Source organism: Belonocnema kinseyi, chromosome 6, assembly GCF_010883055.1.
Source record: "Belonocnema kinseyi isolate 2016_QV_RU_SX_M_011 chromosome 6, B_treatae_v1, whole genome shotgun sequence".
In the NCBI taxonomy this organism is placed as follows: Eukaryota; Metazoa; Arthropoda; class Insecta; order Hymenoptera; family Cynipidae; genus Belonocnema; species Belonocnema kinseyi.
This window is the reverse complement of record NC_046662.1, coordinates 2659566-2681724: the sequence shown is the minus strand read 5'-3', so window position 1 is coordinate 2681724 and position 22159 is coordinate 2659566. Positions and strand designations below refer to the sequence as shown.

The following is a 22159-nucleotide window of genomic DNA, read 5'->3' as shown; positions in this document are numbered from 1 at the left end:
AGTTAATAGGTAGAGGAAGACTTAAAGAATAAGTTAATTCTTTATTTTTTTCAAAATATTCAATAGATCGAAAATTATTAACATTCAAAGTTGCAAAAAATCGTCAAATTTTGAACTTTAAAAAATCATAACTTTTCAAATATGCATTTTACAAAAAAATGACAAGGGACCATTTCTTCTTAAAATGCCTCAAATTATCTAAAAAAAATTTATCCCATTGAAAAAAATAATTTTTTCATAATTGTTTAAACAATTGCGTTTTAAACAAAACCTAGGCACTTATCGCAAAATTAACCGGTACCATTGGATTCAGCGGGTCAAAATACATAAGACTACATAGTTTTTATCCTTTACCTCTTTAATGCATACGGGATTCTACCCAGCTCCTGGACTATGTTGAACTTTTGCAATGTCGACGACGCGGCAATTGTAGTCGGATAATGTTTGTGTGTTTATCCTTGAATGATGAAAGTTGCTGTCTGCAACTTCCGTGACTCACAAGAGCAAAATCCGAGAGGGATTTTGCCTTTTTCATGTAGAGGAGAAAATCTTTGAGTGGCGTCGCCATAATTACTATTTCAGTCACGCTCCAGTTTAACGTAATTACGCACACACATTTATCATTTGAATAACGAGCTTCGAACACTCTATAACATGTACCATTAAACACTCCAGCTCTCCATAAACTTCTTTTCGTCAAAATACTCTGCAACATTAAAAATTAGCATATATTTCACGAGAAAAAGTTCAACTGTAGTGGTAATTATAATTATTATAGGTATTATATAATGATTGAGTTTCAAGAGGAAGAATCAATCATTAAATGTATCCTCCGAATAGGAACATTTTTTATTGAATTGCTTTATGTGGTTTCTAGAGAAAAATGTGTACTTGATAAAAATAGTCAAGTAGTTACAGTAATTACTGGAGAGACAATTAAACATTACGTAAGGTTCTGATGGAAGAGTTGAATCAGTAATATTTTTTCAGGAAGCGGTGTTGGCTGACAAATTTATTACTGACATGCATTTTCAATAATAATGATACTTAAATATTATTATTGTTTTTCAGGAATTTTTCCCGTGGATTATCTCATTTTTATACTTTTATATTTTAAGTAAAATGAATGAACTGGAGATGCGAATTATTTATCATTTAGGTTTTTAATTTTTCTAGTATGCTACAAATTATTTTCTTAATTATGAAAATTATCATTAATCATATCCATGGACCGTATTTTGGAACTGGGATTTCGAGAAAAATAAATCATTATCTATCATTATTGACAATTATCGGCCATCATTGACAATCGCCGGCCAATTATTTTCATAGTTAATCGTCATTAATTATCATAATCGACAATCATAATTATCATCATCGGCAATTACAATGACATTACAAATTTCTGTTTAAATTTACTTTTTAGGGGAACTGAACTTTCGAAAATAAATAAATCACTTACATCATCGAAAATTATCATGAATTATCTTTGTCGACAGTAGTAAATAATGATCATCCTCGAAACACATTGTTCAATATCACTCACGAAAATCATTATTGAGTATTATTACGATGATTATTATTATTAATAATTGATTATTATTAATATTATTATTAAGATTTTCATAAACAACAATCATCATGAATTATCTTCATCGAAAATCGTTATTAATATCATCACCGACAAACATCATTGGCAAAAAACATTCATTATGGTCATCAAAAATTATCAATCCTTATCTTCATCGACAAACATCCTTACTATCATAAGTTATCTTCAAAGAAAATCATTTTTCATTATTATCATCAAAAATCATCAGTGATTATAAAAATCGATTATAATTCTCGACTATGTTCATTAAGGATCATCATCATTAAGCGTCATTAATAATAATCATCCACAATCATTATGAATTATCGTCATAGGCCAACGGTATTAATTATCATCAACAATCATCATTGATTACTATCATCCTAAATTATAATTCATTATCATAACTGACAATCATCATTAATGATCATCATCGGCTATCATCAATAGTAATATTCATCGAAAAGAGTCATTACTTATCATTAGTCATTGAGTATTATTACAATTGTTATTATTAATATTTGAATATTATTATTACGATTTTTATGATCGATAATCATCATGCATTATCTTCAACGACAATCACCATTAATATCATCACCGACAGACATCATTGACGAAAACTATTCATTATGGTCATCGATAATTATCAATCCTTATCTTCATCGACAGACTTCCTTACTATCATAAGTTATCATCAAAGAAAATCATTGTTCATTATTATCATCAAAAATCATCAGTAATTGTAATTCTCGACTATGTTCATTAAGGATCATCATCATTAAGCGTCATGAATAATAATCATCCACAATCATTATGAATTATCGTCATAGGCCAACGGCATTATTTGTCACCAACAATCATTATTGATTACCATAATCTTAAATTATCATTGATTATAATGATTAAAAATCATCATCGGCAATCATCAATAATAATATTCATCGACAAGTGTTATCACTTATCTTTAGTTATCTTCATAGATATCGATTGTCGATGATCATCAACGCAAATCATCATTGAGTATTATTACGATTCTTATGATTAATCACTTATTATTATTACGATATTCATAATCAAAAATCATCATGAATTATCTTCATAGACCAACGGCATTAATTATCATCAACAATCATCATTGATTACCATCATCCTAAATTATAATTCATTATCATAACTGACAATCATCATTAATGATCATCATCGGCATTAATTATCACCCAGAATCATCATTGATTACCATCATCATAAATTATAATTGATTATTATAATTGAAAATCATGATTCAATACCATCATCGACAATCATCAATAATAATATTCATCGTCAAGAATCATCACTTATCATGAATTATCTTCATAATCATTGTTGATGATCATCCACGAAAATCAAAATTGAGTATTTTTACGATCATTTTTATTAATCATTGATTTTTATTATTACGATTTTAATAATCGACAATCATTAATAATAATATTCATCGACAAGAGTTATCACTTGTCATTAGTTATCTTCATAGATAATCAGTGTTGATGTTCATCAACGAAAATCATCATTGAATATTTTAATGGTTCTTATTATTAATAATTGATTATTAATATTATTATTATTACGATATTCATAATCGACAATCATCATGAATTATCTTTATCGACAATCGTTATTACATTCATAATCGACAAGCATCATTTACAAAAACTATTTATTATGGTCATCGACAATTATTATCAATCCTTATCTTTATCGACAAATACCCCTACTATCATAAGTTATCTTCAAAGACAATCATTGCTCATTATTATCATCAAAAATCATAATTGATTATCATCCTTAACAATCACATTAATATCATCAATTCTTGTTTAATTTTAACTTTTTTGGGAAACTGAAATTTCAAAAACGATAAATAATTATTATCATCAATGAAAATCAGCATTAATCATTAATAATACTCATTTAATTATCATCGTCAATCAATACTGAGTATCATGACCAATTTTTACGATCGACTATATTCATGAATTATCTTCATCAATAGTCGCTGTCATCAATAATCAGCGTTGATGGTCATAATCGTAAATTATCATTGATTATTGTCATCGATAATCACTACTTATTATTATAATCGATAATCATTTTAATTATCTTCATCGAAAATTGTCATGAGTTATCAACATTAGTAGCCATTATTAATTATCGTGATCGACAATCATCACTGATCATCAGAATTGATGAGCGATCCTGATCATTACAAACAAATCACCTTTATCGACATCATCATTAGTTATTCATATTTACGACCATTATAAATTATCACCATCGACAATCATCGTTGATTATCATTTTTGAAAGCCATAATTGATTGCGATCATCGACAATAATCAAGAATTATTTTTATCGACAATCATAATTACTTTAATTTGTTGTCTCTATAGACAATTAATGTTGATTATAATCATTGACAATCATCATTGAGTATGAAAACCAATTTTTACCCATGAAAATTATCTTGAATGACCTTATTCGGTAATCGTCATTGATTATCATTTTTGAAAATCATGATTGATTATCATCATCGTAAATTATCATTGATCATCATAATTTATAATCCCCATTCATTATTATGATCGACAGTCTTCCGATTAGTTTTCTTCATCTGCAATCATCATTAGCTATTAACATTGACAACCATCATTAATCATCATCATCGACAATTATTATTTCCAATCACCGTTCATTATCATTATCGACAATCATCCATAATTATATTCATTAACAATTATCCTTACTATCATTAGTTATCTTTATAGCTAATCATTGTTGATTATTATTATCATCGAAAATAATCATTGTGTAGCATCACCACTTTTCATCATCAGCAATATTCATTGATTATGATCTTTTAAAATCAACATTGGTTATTATTAATAATATTATGAACCATCACCATTCATTATCATTATCGACAATCATTAATGATTATATTCACCGACAATCATCATTACAATCATAAGTTATGTTCGTAGGAAATCATTGTTATTTATCATTAAGGAAAATCATCGAAATTCATCAATAATTATCTTTGTCGACAACCGTCATTAATTGTCATAATCAAAAATCATCATTGACTGTCATGATCGTAAATTATCATAGATTATCATAATTTATAATCCCCATTCATTATTATGATCGACAGTCTTCAGATTAGTTTTCTTCATCTGCAATCATCATTAGCTATTAACATTGACAACCATCATTAATCATCATCATCGACAATCATTATTTCCAATCACCGTTCATTATCATTACCAACAATCATCCATAATTATATTCATTAACAATTATCCTTACTATCATTAGTTATCTTTATAGCTAATCATTGTTGATTATTATTATAATCGAAAATAATCATTGTGTAGCATCACCACTTTTCATCATCAGCAATATTCATTGATTATGATCTTTTAAAATCAACATTGATTATTATTAATAATATTATGAACCATCACAATTCATTATCATTATCGACAATCATCAATGATTACATTCACCGACAATCATCATTACTATCATAAGTTATGTTCGTAGGAAATCATTGTTATTTATCATAAAGGAAAATCATCGAAGTTTATCAGGAATTATCTTTGTCGACAACCGTCATTAAATGTCATAATCAAAAATCATCATTGACTGTCATGATCGTAAATTATCATAGATTATCATAATTAATAATCACCATTCATTGTCATGGCCGAAAGTCATCATTTTAATTAACTTCATCGACAATCATCATTAGTTATCGATATCGACCACCATCATAAGTATCATCATCATCATCAACTATCGACATTGCCAATCACGGTTCAATATGATCATTAAAAATAATCAATAATTACCTTCATCAGCAATCATCCTCTTTCTCGCTGTTTGTCTTCATAGACAATGATTATTGATTATCATCATCGAAAGTCATGATTGAGTTTCATCACCGATTTTCATAATCGAAAATCATCATTAATTATCAGAATCGACAATCATCATTGATTATCATCATTGACAACAACAATTCATTATAATCCTCGAAAAACATCATTACCATCATTATTTATCTTCATATATAATTATTGCAGATCGACAATCATCTCGAATTATCTTCATCAACAATCGTCATTAATTATTATCATTAACAATCATAATTAATTATCGTGATAGTAAATTTTTGCCATTGATGATCATCATTAATATTCACTATTCATTTTCATCATCAACAATTATCATCAGTTATGGATATCGCAAACCCGAAATAATTATCATCATCGACAATCATAATCGATTATCATCTTTGAAAACCATCATTTATTATCATCATTAACAATAACAATTTATTGTAGTCATCAAAATACACCCTTAATAGTCATCGTCTTCGATCATAATTAGTTATCATCATTGCGAATACTAATTGATTATCATCATAGTTGACAATCATCATTCATTATCATCATCGACAATAATCATTTTAATCTCTTCATCGATAATCATCATTAGTTATCTCCATCGACAACCATCATTAATTAATTTCTTTTTGATATCGAAAATTTTAAATATAATAAACAATCACTTTAATTGATAAGCATGATTGATTATTACCAACGACAATCATTAGTATTTACCACGAATGAACATCATCAGTTATTATTTAATAGGTGATAATCCTTATTTCCATCATCGACAATTATTATTGAATATTAATTCTCACTAACAATCTTGATTGGCAATCGTCATGAATTATCATCATTCAACAATCGTAATTAATTATTATCATTGACAATAATCATTGATTATCACCATTGAAAAGTATAATTGATTATCATCGTCGATATTAATTATTAACCATATTCATTGTTTTAAATTTTAACTTTTTTGGGGAATTAAAGTTTTTTTAAAAAAATTAAATAGTTCTCATAATTGACAAACCCGATTAATCATTATCATATCGACAATCATGATGATTTTCATAAAAAATTATGATCAATAACATTCTTCGACAATCATCATTTATCATAATTACCAAAAGTATTTTTCGTAATTTTAACTTTTTATAGAGCAAAAATTCAAAAGTAAAAAAAATTACAATCATTGACAATCAGCAATGACTTTCATGATCGAAACTCATTATTAATTATCTTTATGGACAATCGTCATTAATTGTCATCATCATCTTTTTGTATTTTTTCAGAATTTGAAATTTTTTAGGAACTAAATTTTCGAAAAAAATAATAATCATCATTGACAATCATCATTAACCGCAAAACATATTTTTCTATTGTTCACATTTTTCGCAACTGCAGTTTCAAAAAAAAAAAATAATAACATGGAACGCGAAAACTGGTTTTTAAATAATAAAAAATGTTGCCGACGAAAAATAAAATAAAAATGTTCGAGAAAAACAACGTAAAGAAGAAAAAAAGTTTGACCTTGGCTCGTTGAAAACAAACAGATTGTCTGGTCGCCGAAAACTCAATTTCGATTTGAAAAATTTTCAAGAAATTAATACATTTTTTTCATTTAAGAACATGTGAATAATAGATAAATAAATAAAAAATAGATAACTATATTCAGTTAATTAACATGATTAATTTTAAACGTGATCAATGATGAGGAACGCAGAAAAACAAATACTTTTTCATTTTAAAGGTGAATTATAAAACTTTTTTATTTTCTTACGTAAATAAAAGAATGCGCACTAAATTTAGATTTTAATATTATCAACAATATGGAAAAAAGGGTTTAATTACTGTTAGCAATTTTATAATATATTTTATACTTAAAGAAAAATTTACCAATATTTTTTAAGTATCTTTTATAAATTATTGCATAAATCATAATGAATTAATTATGAATTAATTTCTTTTTTAATTAAATCTTGTTTGGGAAATATTCTTTCATTTTTAAGCCAAGTAACGACCCTTTTGTAATTTCTTACGCCAATAAAAATGTATGTATTAAATGGCTTTAAAGTACAAGATTTCTATCGTTATTACATTTTTAATCCTTGATTGCTCTTTTTTCGGATAATAAATTGTTATACATTGCGAGGGCTTGAAAGTAATTACGCGTTATTTTATGATAATTTTTACATTCTCGTGAAAGAAGGAATTAGATTTGTGTCAAATTTTACCATGATTTTTTTTTATGGTAAAAAATAACATTTAAAAACATGGGCGTTTTTGAAAAACCACACAAGATACGTAAAAAACCAATAGACAAGAATTGTTCACAAAAAATGTAAAAAATAAATCTAAAATAGAATTATTTTTTTGTAATAACACGAGCTACAATAAAATGTTAATGAATGAAAATTTTGGCTTAAATTATATCTAGGAATTTAAAAAAAACTACTTTTAGATAGGAAACGCACTTTTTTTTAATGATAAAAACAAGGTAATGAAAACACGCCTGTTTTAATATCTAAGCTCATTATAAATTGTAATAATAATTATAAATTTATGGAAACAATTCATTTTTCAGGGGAGCTGCGAATAAAGATTGATTGAAAAAAAGATTTCAAATGCGCGTTTTCGATAAATTTTAATCGAGCACGAAGCACGAGATACGTTGTGAGAATATTTTCGTTAAAGCCCAAGGAGCTTTAACAAAAGAGATTTTACGATCACAAAATTACAGTTTTCAATGAATGTATCGCTCGAGCTAGTCATGTAAATGATTTCCGATGGTCGAAAAAATATCCTTTATGGTTGAAAAAACTTGTGTTCGAACTTTTTCTCGGGTTTAAAATTCAACTTTTTTGTAACATTTTTTTTTATTGAAAGTTCTTATTCTTTTCTTTCTTGACTGAAAAATCTTTTTTGGTCGGAGATTAAACTATTATATTGAGAATTAGTCTTTTTGGTTTTATAGTTAATTTTTCTCTGATCAAAGATTCATCATTTGAGTTGAAAATTAAACTATTTTTTGTTGCTGTTGTTGAAAATTAATTATTATTTTAACTGAAAATTCATCTATCCCCTGTTTGGTTAAACATTTATTTCTTTATGTGAAAAATTAGGCATTTTTGGACGAATTAAACTGTCTTTAATATAAAATAAATATATTTCTTCAACTATATTATTTTTCGTCAAGAATTTATCTTTTTTAGTTGAAAATTGAACTGATAGCTTGAAAGTTGTACTAATTTGTATATATTTATTTTTGTTGTTGCTAAAGATTCATTTCAGTTAAAAATTCATCTTTTCGAATGAATGGAATTCTTTTTTTAATTTGAAATAAAAATTTCTTTCAATTGAAAATTCCACTATTTGGTTGAAAGTTTAACAACTTTCTTGTAAATTAATTTTGTTGATTAAAGATTTAAAATTTCACTTGAAAAATTCATCCCTTGTGTTAACAGTTATTCTATGTTTTATAAAATTAATTTTTCTCACTGAAAATATAAGAATTCCATTCCTTATTGAAATTTCATATTTTACAGTTGAAAATTCAATTTTTGTTGTTGAAAATTCATCTATTTTTTAGAAAATTATTCTTGGTTGAAAAATCATATTTTCGATTGATATTTTCTTGTATATAAAATTAATATTACTGAATGGAAATTTAAATATGCCATTGTTTGTTAGAAATTTAATTAATGAATTACTAATATTTTCTCAAAAATTTTATTATTGAAAATTTGTTCGAACGTCTTTCTTTTTTAGTTAATTTTTTAAACTAAAAATTCAACTTTTGATTGAAAATTGATCTTCAATTTAAATATTTATTCATCGGTTTAAAAACTTATATATTTTGTTTAAAGAATCAAATTTTTTGTTGAAATTCATTCATTTTAATTAATTTTTTTGTTCAAGAATTTAAATATTCAATTTTTAATTGAGAAGTGATAATTTTTTCGAGGAAAATAAGTACAACATTTTTATTAAAAATTAATTTTTTCGGTTAGTAATTTCTATTTGTTTTTAACCAAATAATTACATTTCTAACCATAGAATAAAAAATTTTGCAAAAAAAAAGAAGTTTCTATTAAAAATATAGTAATAAACTTTTTAACCCAAAATAATTAATTTTAAACCATAACTAGTTTGGATTTTCTTATTAGGTTTTATTAAAGATTGCCTCAAAAATAGAATTTTTAATCATTTAATAAAGAATATAAATAAATAAAATATTTTTGTAGATTAAACTTATTTTCGCAGGATCATTGCGGAGAGCCCACCGTATAGTAGATAATGATCCTACAGTGGATAATCATGAATTAAAAGCGCAAATATTCCTCAAATAATTTTTTCTAATTTTAATTTAGTGAGAAATGTTAGGCCCTAACTATTCTTTAAATTAACTTATTTATCTTACATAATTTATTATTTCAAAGTAATTATTTTTAATTATAAATTCTTTTTTCTTCTGCAGGGTGGTCTTTTCTACATTAAAAATGTTATAAAAATCCGTTAAAAAAATATTTTTTAAGTGTATATCTTATTTTCTGCTTTTTTGTTGAATTAACAGAATTAATCCGAGAAACTTGTTAAATTACTTTGCGATTTTAGTTCAAGGTATATAACTCAAAATGATTTACGAGGACTGTTGATAAAGTCTCGAGAAAATCCGCGTGGGTGGAATATTTTTTCGTTCTTAGTGATAAATATTTACTCAATTCCCTTAAATAGAGAAATTGAATTACGATAGTGAAACTCAAGGGAGACAAGTTTGCTGCAAGATATTTTTTATCTACAAATTTTTTAAAAAGCTAGAATAAAAAATAGATCATTGAATATTAGGGCGTATTGAAAATGAGAGAGTTAAAGATGAATGCGAATTTTATATTCAATGTTATTTATTTTTTCAATTTTTAATTTACAAATTATTTGAGAAATATATCAATATTATTTAATATTGGTTAATTTTTTAATTATACTCTTTTCTCTTATCTTTTATAAACTGATCTAAAGCTTGGTAAATTTTAAGTGCAATAATAGAATTTCAGAGATTCTCTTATTTTGTAACATTTTTATTTTACAAAAATTATGGTTTAAATAATCTGGATTTTTTCAGAATTTTAGCTATCGCTGATCATTGCAAAGTTTTCTTTGAAAATTGGGCAATTGGTTGATTTTTTGTAATTGAAATGTCGCCATTAAATAGTCAGTTCCAAAATTAATTTTAAAATAGGAAAATTATTTTAAAATAAAATGGTTAAATTTTCAGCTCAAGAGATAAATTTGTAACCTAATGTTAAAATTTTCGATCAAAATAAATATCCCTAATGAAGTATTTGAACTATAATATTATCTAATTAAAGTTTCTAACATAACAGAAGAATTTTCATCGAAAAATATAATAGTTGATTTTAACCAAAAATATTTTAATGTTATATAAGAAACAGTTTAATTATATTAAGAAGCCAAATTTTAAACAAAAAAGTACATTTTCAACAAATACACTATTTTTGAACGAAGGAAGAATGAAATTGTAATCAGATTATCGAATTTTCAACAAAAAAAGACCAATTTTGAAAACCTTTGAAATTTTAATCGAAAATAGGTATTTTCAAGAAAAAAGAATATTTTTACTAAAATAGTTGAATTATAAAATAAAATGATATATTTTTTTATAAAAAAAGTTTATTTTTAACCAAATAGTTTCGGTTTCACTTTAAAGTAATGAGTCATTAACAAAACAGTCGAATTACAAACAAAAATAATTTTAAAGTTAATAAAAAAAAAATTTCAACCCGATTGTTGAATTTTAAAGGATTTTTCTACAAAGTAATTGAATGTTTAACGAAAAATATTAAGTTTTCAATAAAGAAGTTTATTTTCAACAAAGAAAAAATTTGGCTGTCAATAAAAAAAATTTTAATAAATCATTGAATTCTTAAACCAAAATGACTAATTTTGAAAACATTTAAACTTTGAACCAAAAATATAATTTCTCAACGAAAAACTTAATTTTTATCCCAAAACATTGCAATTTTAACTAAAATAGTGAAGTTGAAACCAAAAAAGATTTTTTGGTCAGAAAGGAAAAAAGATTTCAACTAATTTGTTGAATTTACAAGCTAAAAAAAATTAATTGTCTACGACGATTCAGTTGAAGTTTTAACCCGAAAATATGATTTAAAATCCTGAGCTAATTTTTAAAAAATTATATAAATTTGTAACTCCATAGATCAAATTTCAACTATAAAAGATGCAGTTCCAACAAAAAATTTAATAGTTGATGTTTCAAATAAACAAAATTTTAATTTTAATCAAAAAATAGTGAAATCCAAAAATAAAGAGATATTAGTAATAATAAAGTTAATTGTTAACCAGATTGTTAAATTTTTTATGAAGAAAGTTAATTTTTTGCCGAAGTGATGAATTTAAAAAAAAAACATTTTTCACAATTAATTTGAAACACACAAAAACCTAGTTTTTAGACAAAAACATGAATTTTCAAGCGACACGATTTTATTAATTGTTAAAAAGTTGAATTTTTAACAAGATAGTTGATTTTGAAATTCATTAAAAAAATATTTTATCGAAAAAACGAACCGATAATTTTTCAGTAGAAAAAATTAATTTGCAGGTAAAAAAATTTCGATCGAACGTTAGTTTGTAACCAAATAATTAAATTTAAAAAAATATTTAATGGTCTACATTAAAAAAAATTTATCTTAATTTAAAATAAAAAAAAAACAGTTAAATTCAGCAAACAAAACAGTTGAATCCTTAAACAAAACAGATCAAATTTCTAGGAAAGAGATGAATTTTTAACTGAGGATATGAATCGCTTGCTTTTAAAATGAGTGTCACAAAACTCTAAAAATTTATTTTTAATTAAACTCCTAATTTAATTTAATATGAATGACATATATCGACCAATTTCAATAATATAATTATTTATTTAAAAAAATTAAGATTGATATTTACTGTATCCCAATTAGCAGATCGTTCCCAATTATTGTCATTGGTTATAATGTCAGAAGGATATTGAAACTAACCCTAACAAATTTATTATTAAAATCAACAATAATCGCAATCCTCTTTATCATTATGATTAATTTTTATCCAATACAAACACAAAATTTGAAAGAAATATTTCACGTGTGATATATGTGTTGACGATTCATAATGAACAATTGCAAAAGACTAAAGTTAGAAAACTTCATCATTTCAATTTGTTTTAATAATTTTAATAAATTAATTCATAATTTCAGAAGATTTTAGGATCATTTAGGTGAGGTTAGACTGCGCAGGATTTGTTTTGTTTAAAAAAAACGTTGCTAAATGATCAGTCGGAACATTGCTCGAATTAAATCAAAATCTCAGAGTAAGTTTAAAATTTATTTTCACTGCGATGTCTCCGTCGATTGGTACGGACTCTAAAGTTGTCACGAGATTAATGTACTTTTGATTTGAACATTTTTCAAGTGTGAAAGCCTCCTATTTCATAAAAGGTTTATCATACAATCTGAAAAGCACAATGTTTTATGCAAACATTTAGAGAGGATCGATACACAGACTACGATGTTCGGTCTCAACTTTCTTTATAGCTTGGGAAGGTTCCAAAGGCGGTGCTGAAACGTTGGTTTATTAACTACTAATTATAATATTAAACTAATAAGAACCTATAGACGAATACAATTTGTTTTCTTCATAAGAGAAATTTTCCGCAAACAGTACCAGACATTACTAGATTGTTAATGAACACACAGACATCTAGATAGTTAGACAAATACTGTATTAGGCCAAGTAACCAATTTAACAAAAAAATCAGGTCAAAATAATGAACAATGGGTAGTTTTCTTTTGTTATATTATATCTTTGTTGGCTGATACACAAGAGATGAAAGGTAAGCTTGTAGGTATTGATTTGCCGAAAATGTCATTGTTTACAAATAAAATTTTTCTTAAATCGTACCAGAACATTACTAGATTAGCATATGGGACATCCGAAGATACCTAGGTAGTCTAGAAAGTATACAGTTTTAACTATTTAGTGATGTTCAGATACTGTTTGGGAAATTATATTTAAGAAAAATTAAATTTTCAACAAAAGGCTACCGATTTTTCTTCTATCTCTGCCGAAAAGAGTTTATAAAAACATTATGTAACAAATGAAGAGTACCGACTAGGTAATGTTTTTATGTGATTTTCTTGTTTAATTTAATACTTGGGTATTTTTCCCGATGAAAGATTGATCTAATTATTCAGAAATCACACAGAATAGACTTATTTTTTTTGCGTTTTCGAAAAATGTATTTAGTGGAAAAAAGAATTTTATTTAGTTATACATTCTAATTAGTTTATTATTATAGTTAATAAAACGAAGTTTTAGCAACAAAATGCTTAAGGATAAGATTGAGCAAGAAAATCAAATAAAACCTTTATACAATCAGAAGTTTTTATTTGTAATATGATGTTATTGTCAACTGGTTACACCGGAGATAGGAAAACAAATGATACATTTTTTCCTAAATTGCATTTTTCCCGAAAATAATTTCTTCCAATAAATACCAGAATATCACTAAATTGGCAATGTGTCATATAAAGATAATTAGATAATTTAGGAATTGTGGTATACTTCATTACCAAATTTGCTAATGTTTTCGTACTGTTTAGAAACAATGTTATTTGGGTATAATTAAATTTTAGACAAAACCCAGCCATTTTTCTTCTATCTCTGATGCAAACAGTTGACAACAACATTATGCAACAAATGAAACCGACCGATTGGGAAAAGTTTTTATGTGATTTTTTTGCTCAATTTAGTACTGAGGCGTTTTTTCTGATTCATCATTTGCTTAATTATTCAGGAATCGTATCCAATACATTTAACGTGTTTGTTATTGGAAAATTTTGTCATTCGAGGAAAGAAATCTTATTTGGTCACATAAAACATTTATCTCATCAGCATTTTTTAGCTTTTCCATAATTTTATTGTCAACTGGTTATAACAGATATAGAAGGAAAATTGGTTCATTTTGTCCAAAGTTTCATTTGTTCCTAAAAATCATTTCTTCCAATAAATACCACAATATCACTAGATTGGCGATGAATCACAGAAAGATACCCTGATTGCCCAGAAATTTTCGTACGCTTCATTACCAAATTTGATAATGTTCTAGTACTATTTAAAAATAATGATTTTTGGGTACAACAAAATTTTAGACAAAACCTACCCATTGTTATTCTGTCTCTAGTGTAAACATTTGAAAAGAACATTATGTAACAAATAAAAACTACCAATTGAGCAAAGTTTTTATGTGAGTTTCTTGCTCAATTTGATACTGAGACATTTTGTTTGCTTCATCATTTGCCTAGTTATTCAGGAATCGTATCCAATAGATTTAACGTGTTTGTTTGTTCTTGGACAATTTCTTCAGTCCAGGAGGGAAATTTTATTCGTTCACATAAAACCTTTATCTAATCGATAGTTTTCATTTGGTATGTCAATTTATTTTCTATAAGTTACATCATAGATACAAGAAAAAATATTGTGTCTTGTCCAAAATTTAATTGTACCCAAATATCATTGTTCAAAACAATACCAGAATATTACCTTTAGTAATGAAGCATATTCTGGTATTTAATGGAAGAAATGATTTTCGGGAACAATAAAACTTTGAACTAAACATACAAATTTTCTTTCGATCTCTGGTGTAACCAATTGACAATAACATTATATAACAAATAACAACTGCTCATTGAATAATAATTTTATGTGATTTTCTTACTGAATGTGGTACTTAAACATTTTAATAACAAAATTTCGTTTCATTAAAAATGATAATAATTAGAATGTAGACTGAATAAAATTTTTGTTTTTAAATTAAAACAGTTTTCAAATCTATGGTAATTTTTCTATTTAGTGAATATGAATATTCTTGAACTAGATTATATGGCTGGATATCTCTTCATCTATCTTTAAGTCATTAGGAAATAAACTTTCAAGATAAACAAAATCATTAACTTGTTTTACCCTTTCTTTGTCTTCGGCAGTGTTTCAAATGCAATAACTTTTGTAAACACTAGAAATTAACCTATTTTTAACATTGTCAAACAAATAAACTTCTTACTGATCAATATTGAATAATATTTCCTGGCAAGGAGAGCATTTCAGGTCTCGAAATGTGGACTATGTTTTAAAACAAAGTATCTTTTTCACATCTCTAAGGTCCTTTTTAGTCTGAAATATATCATTTTACTGTTCCAAAGATAATTGTCCTAACAAACATTGATGAATACAGAAAGTGTCAATTGCGTTCTACTTTGTGCAAACGAACTTGATGAACTCTGTATTCAGAAATATTTCTTATCAGATATTATTTTAAAAAATCATTTATGGTGCTTTCTGATAAACTTTTTAACTTTATTTTTTATTTATTCTTTTTTATTGAATTTTATTGACGCTTTTCAAGAATTGTTAAACATCTTAAAAGCCAGTCATAGCCGAAAAGGCAATAAAAAGGCAAATTTTGTCAATCTCATTTAGCCTCTGAAATGCAACCCCAAATTAATTTCCGAAAAGGTATTCCTGCTAAAATTTCTACGCAAATTGCAAATGAATTGGTTAAAGTCGTTTTTACTTAGGTCTGGGATTTTTCTAGTAGTGATTTAAAAAGGTCTAAAAGCTGTTTCCAAAAAGCCTTATTTGAGGAGAATGAGAATGACAGGAAATTTTTCGTCTATATCTCGAAATTTGCTATGTCATTTTAAATTTAGTGACAGTGGCTTTATGCTCTTCCGGCGGAATAGTAACTCCAGAGATAAGTGACCTTGGAAGCGAGAATTTGACCCAAGGACGAAGGATGGAAGGAAGGGCGTCGAGGTTAACGGGCGAATCGATTTGAAAGAGTCGATAACAGACACAGACTGACCTTCAAATAATAGCACGAGTTTTTGGTGCTTACATTGTTAGTTGGGATGACGCCACGCGACGAGCCACTCGAATAATATTTCTTTGTTGGTCTTCTTCCTTTTTCTTTCTCTTTTCTCGTTGATGTCTAATAATATATATTAAGCTGATATTTATTTTTTGTTTAAACTTTTATATATTGTTTTTGTTTCTTCACTTTAGTTCCATTATTTAATTTATTTTTAATTTTTTTGGTACTTTTCTATATGTTGAATAATCATGAAATAGTTTTCTTAGCAAGGGCTTTTCTACAATAATACAAAAGAACTAGTTGTGAATAAAAAAGTTAATTTTTAATGAAAAAAGATTAAGTTACAACTAGTTGAATTGAATGGAAAAAATTTATTTTTGCAGGAAGTAAAAAATAAAATAAAAATAGAATTTTCCAATTTTCAGTTAAAGAAATTAATTTTTAACAAAAAATCAAAATAAATTTTTTAATTCAGGTAAAAAATTAATTTTTAACAAAATAGTTCAATTTTTGACCAAAATATAACTTTATCAAAATAGTTTCATTGTTAACATATAAAGATGCACATTTAACTATCTGGTCGCATTTTCAAACAAAAAAGGTGTTTCTGAGCTACAAATGGAATCCTTAAACTTTTTGTCGAAAAAAATAATTTTTAACAACAAAAAATAACGAATTTGTATTCCGTTAAATCCTCAGTCGAATAGATACATTTTTTTTATTAAAAAACGATTTTTCAACAAACAAGGTAATTTTATAAAAAAAAATCAACCAAAAACTTCGATTTTCCAACAAAGAGCTCATAAAAAAATTAATTTTTAGCAAAGTACGTAGTTCAGCGTAGAAGTGACATTTTTAACAAAGCAGAATGAATTTTCAAACAAATAGTTTAATTTTTAACCAAAAAGATAATTTATTCACAAAAAATATTATTATTTTACCAAAAAAGACGATTTTCAAGAAAATTTAGTCTATGGTGCTGATTGTTCATCAAACAATCCAAATTTTTGGCTAAAAAAGATTAATTTAAAATTCAAGGTATCAATTTTTATTCGAAAATGGAATAGCTTCATTTGTATTAAAAAAAATAAATAATTCTCAACAAAGAAAAGCAATTTTCAGCAAAGCAGTTAAATTTTCAGGCAAAAATATAAGTTTAAAAAATAAAATTATGGGAATTTTAATGAAACAGTAGGATTTGTAACTAATTAAGAAGTATTCCGCACAAAAATATAACAGTTGACTACTGAAAAAATTAAAAATTTGCTTTCACTGAATAAAAATGGTTGTATTTTTATTAGAATGTATTAATTCAGCTAAAATTTCAGCAAAAAAAACTTTGGTTGAGAAATTAATTATTTTCTTGAAAATCGCACTATTTTTTAAGAAGCTATCTTTCTAGGTCAAAAGTTCAAATACTTAACTGAGAGTTAAATTACTTTGTTGGAAGCTAATTTTTTTTTTTGGTTGAAGAATCCTCTCTTTGGTTGAATTTTTTTAATGATCATCATTTTAGATGAAAGTCGATCTTTTAGATTAAAATTATATCTGTAAAAAAAGATTCCTCCCCTTTGCCCCCTTCTTTTCGCTGGGAATCGAACCCAGGTCTTCTGATTGTCGGTCGGGTGTCCTATCCACTAAGCTATGTCATTTACGATCCCGATGATCTTTTTAAAAAAACAGCTTAAATTTCTAACTCTTCGGTTGCAAATTTTGCCTCCAGAAGTTCTATTTATTTGAAAATTAAACTATTCTATTGAAAATTCGTTTTTTGTTGTCGTTCAACATTCTGGGGTAAAATTTATATTTCTGGATCAAAATTGACTTGATAAATTAACAGTCCAACTATTTTGTTTCAAAATAAATTTATTCACATAAAAATGCAGTTATTTCATGTTTGGTTGAAATGTTTTCGTTTTATTTTCAAAATTTAACTTTTTTTAGAAAGTTGATGAATTTTGTCAAAATTTTTCCTGTTTGATCAGTCTTAAAACAAAAAAGGAAATATTTCGTCAAGAAGATTTATTTTTAACCAAAAAAGAGCAATTTTCAACAAAATACATGAATTTTCAACCACATAGTTCAATTTTGAGTAACAAGAAAAAAAGAAAAAAATTCACAGAAAATGACAAGGTTCAATTTTCAGTTCGAAAATCGTGGTAAACAATTCAGAGTTGTTAAGTGAAAAATAACATACCTTGAAGTATCATGAATAAAAAAAAATTTTGAACAGTGCAAAAAAGTTAGTTTAAACATTGTTTTTGCCCCCTCTACGCACACAGCTTTACGATATCCCATGGCGCATATGGATTTCATTATTTATCCTTCACTATAAAAAAAACCAAAAGTCCTTAAGAAAAAGTGAAGATAGTTCTGAATTCTACTCGGCAATATCTCCAGGTACTTTTTTCTTTTAAAAAACAAATGAATTATTTAAATTATTATATTGTTTATAATTTTTTTTAAATATATTTAACAATTGTGGTAAATAATTCAGAGTTGTAAAGTAAAAAATAACATACCTTGAAGTATCATGAATAAAAAAAAATTTTGAACAATGCAAAAAAGTTAGTTTAAGCATTGTTTTTGCCCCCTCTACGCACACAGCTTTACGATATCCCATGGCGCATATGGATTTGATTATTTATCCAGGTTTGAAAAAAAAATTTTAATCAATATGTCGTGCAGTACAGGGCATGCAGAATGTATATTTATTTATTTTACATATTTAAAAATACATATACCATGGAAAAATAATATGAATATTACTTCAGAATAGAATTACAATGACAACAAATACAATAATATACTATTATAATAAACATGATTTGAAACTAAATAACAATAAATACAGTAAAGAATATAATTTTGGTAAATGTCACATAATGAAAACAGTTTTAATATTTTAAAGTAATTTATATAAATATATTTCTATTTCTTCAACTTTTCCTATTTTCTACGTAAAAATGGAGCATACTGAATTAAAATTTTTTCTATAAATAAGATTGCAATTATCGAAAAGTTAAATAAATAAATTCGTTTAGAATATATACATAAACATATATACGATGATATATAATACAATTTCACGTGTTTGTGGATTGTACAAAAGTTTCTCTGAACATTCCTGGACCGTTCAAATAGAAAGAGTGAAGAATTCAAAGAAAAGTTTAAGAAGGATTTCCGGAATTTGGTAAATATCCAATTATTGGATCACCTTGCCGAGGATGGGACATTTGCCTACTTCCTGAAACCTTCCTGGAACATATATTAGACTTCTTGCAACCTTCCATTCCAATATTGCAGGAGTGATAAGGGAAACTTTTGTGGCTTCCGAGTTGTGATGTTGAATCTGAAAGATGTTTTTTGATAAGCAAATATATTGTCTGAAGTGCCCTACGGTTTGAAAATAATTTGCACTCTTCTGTTTAAATGTTTCCAAGTAAGACAAGAATCTTTATCTGGAAATCATTCCTTGACTATACCTAATGTCTACATTCGATTTTTGTTGCGAATTAAAGTTCATGTTTACAGGTTTTATCTCAAATTATTTTGTATCAGTAGAAATATACTTGAACGACGATACATAATAACATACATCGCCGTCAACTTTCCAACTGTTGGAGGTAAAGAGTTGTTAGGCGAAATAGAAATTGTTACATCTAAAACTTGATAATACATTGTCCATCTAGCATAGAAAAGTAGACGAAAATTAAGCACAAAAGCAGGGAAATTGTCAGGCACTTATTTTTCTCTTGAAGTACCTCATCAGAAGTTAGAATAAACGTTTTCGATGCAGACGATGTCATCATTCATTTTATGAGACAATAGGTATTTCCTGCTTTCGCATTTCATATAATCAGGCAAGAACAAATCGAGTTTTTTAAAAAGAGATGTGGTGGGATCATTGTGAAATTCGATTAAACGGATAAGGTAATTACAGATTGTTAATCTGCACAAAGCGCAAAGTACACGACAAATCCAAGAATGTGAATTACAAAAGTACGATACATTACTTTTTAAGAAATTAATAACAAAACGGTAGACCTTGAAGTTCATAAGAATGTTGAAAACAAGAGAAAGATTAGCATCGGGAAATGACGCGTACGGAAAAAACGTGCGCCTGTTCATTTCCAGACAAAAACTCCATATACGTGACTAGGGTCTTTTTTAACTTTAGGTTTTCTTCAGGGAAAAGTTCTTTTTAACATCAATTTTAGAAAAGTCTAGCAGAACATTCTACGCTTCGTGGAATACGACGTTCAGGCGGAAAGTATGAACTATAATATTTCATCGCTGGTTTTCTCCAAGCACATGATGGCAAAGCTTCTATCGTTTTAGACTTTGTGATCTGGAAAGAAAATCTCAAGTAACATGAAAGTTGGGGGCTTCATAGGGAAACTACGAATTGAAACAAAGGGTACAGAGATGTTGTTAATGCAGTAGTAAATTCCATGAACACATCAGAAATCTGATTTAAAGCAACATACCACTAAACGACGAAAACGTAAACATATAAATGAACTCGGTGACATAAATGCAACAAAAACTTAGTTACATCTCGGAATCTTGAATCTGCAAAAAATTGAAGCTTAACTTCTTTAAAAGAAGCAAGCTTGAATTAAAATTAGAATGGCATTGCAGTAGAAAGAGAAGTTCGTTTAAAATTCTCGTATGCTACTCTTAAATATAGTGCTAACTGCGTGTTCAGCCATAAAGAGCAGTAATTTTTCTATCGCTATATACAAGATTACGTAAGTTTAAACTACAATGCTTGGAAAGTAATGACGATATAGATTACCGTGATTTAATTGTCGTACATAAATGACATGCTACTAAAGGAATTTTTCTCACGTAAAATGTAAAATTAGAGCAAGTAGCTTGTACGTATTGAACCCAACCAAAAATCCAACTCAAACTGAATCTCATCACAAAGAGAATTTTGAAGCATTTTGGCATTTCTTGTACTAAACCGAAAGTACTTGGGTATTAGGTAAGAGAACATATCCAAAGCAGAGGATTTATATAATTGCGGTGTTTTTGTATTTTACTTCATCTAGTCATTGTTTCCATGCATGAAAAACGATTGCGTGAATCTCTTCGTCCAGACTGTTTCAAGAGGTCAGTCAGCGATCAAAATGGCTTTGTTGTTTGCTATTCTGAAGAGGATACGAGGCAAAATGTTTAGACTCATTGTATTTCTTGTAAAAAGGAAAGCCAACAAGAAGTGTATAAAAACAAATAATTAAGCAGTAGAAACGTAGCAAGGTGACTTTCTTACTTCACCCACACATGTCACACTTATACTTCTGCCACACTTTCGAAGATGCTTCTTTATAAGAATTTGCGCACGACTTATGCACTTTTCTATTGCAAGAAACACATACTGTCCAATGTTTTTTTCTTCTATTTTCTTCACAACCGCAAATGAGACATCGATTCTGCAGGCTGACTGTTCTTACAGAATCGTCGCGAAGAGCAAGGTATAATTGACTTGGATTGAAGGACTGCATCTGAAGGGATGTGTTTTTCAGAATTGATCTGATATAATGTAATACAAATACACCACAATTATAGCCATAGTTTTGTTTTGGATATTTGATGTGATTAAAAGTCCACTTACTTTCGCTCTTGTTAAGTTTATTCCAGAATATTTCAAAATTTGTGTGATATTCTTTTTGGAGT

At 26.7% G+C, this 22159-nt stretch overlaps 1 protein-coding gene across 2 annotated transcripts in view; it reads right to left on the bottom strand.

Annotated features, from left to right (window-relative positions):
* Window positions 1–22159, bottom strand: part of LOC117174245 (octopamine receptor beta-3R-like) — a 324579-nt gene that overhangs the window by 95156 nt on the left and 207264 nt on the right. The gene's annotated exons all lie outside the window — the stretch shown is intronic.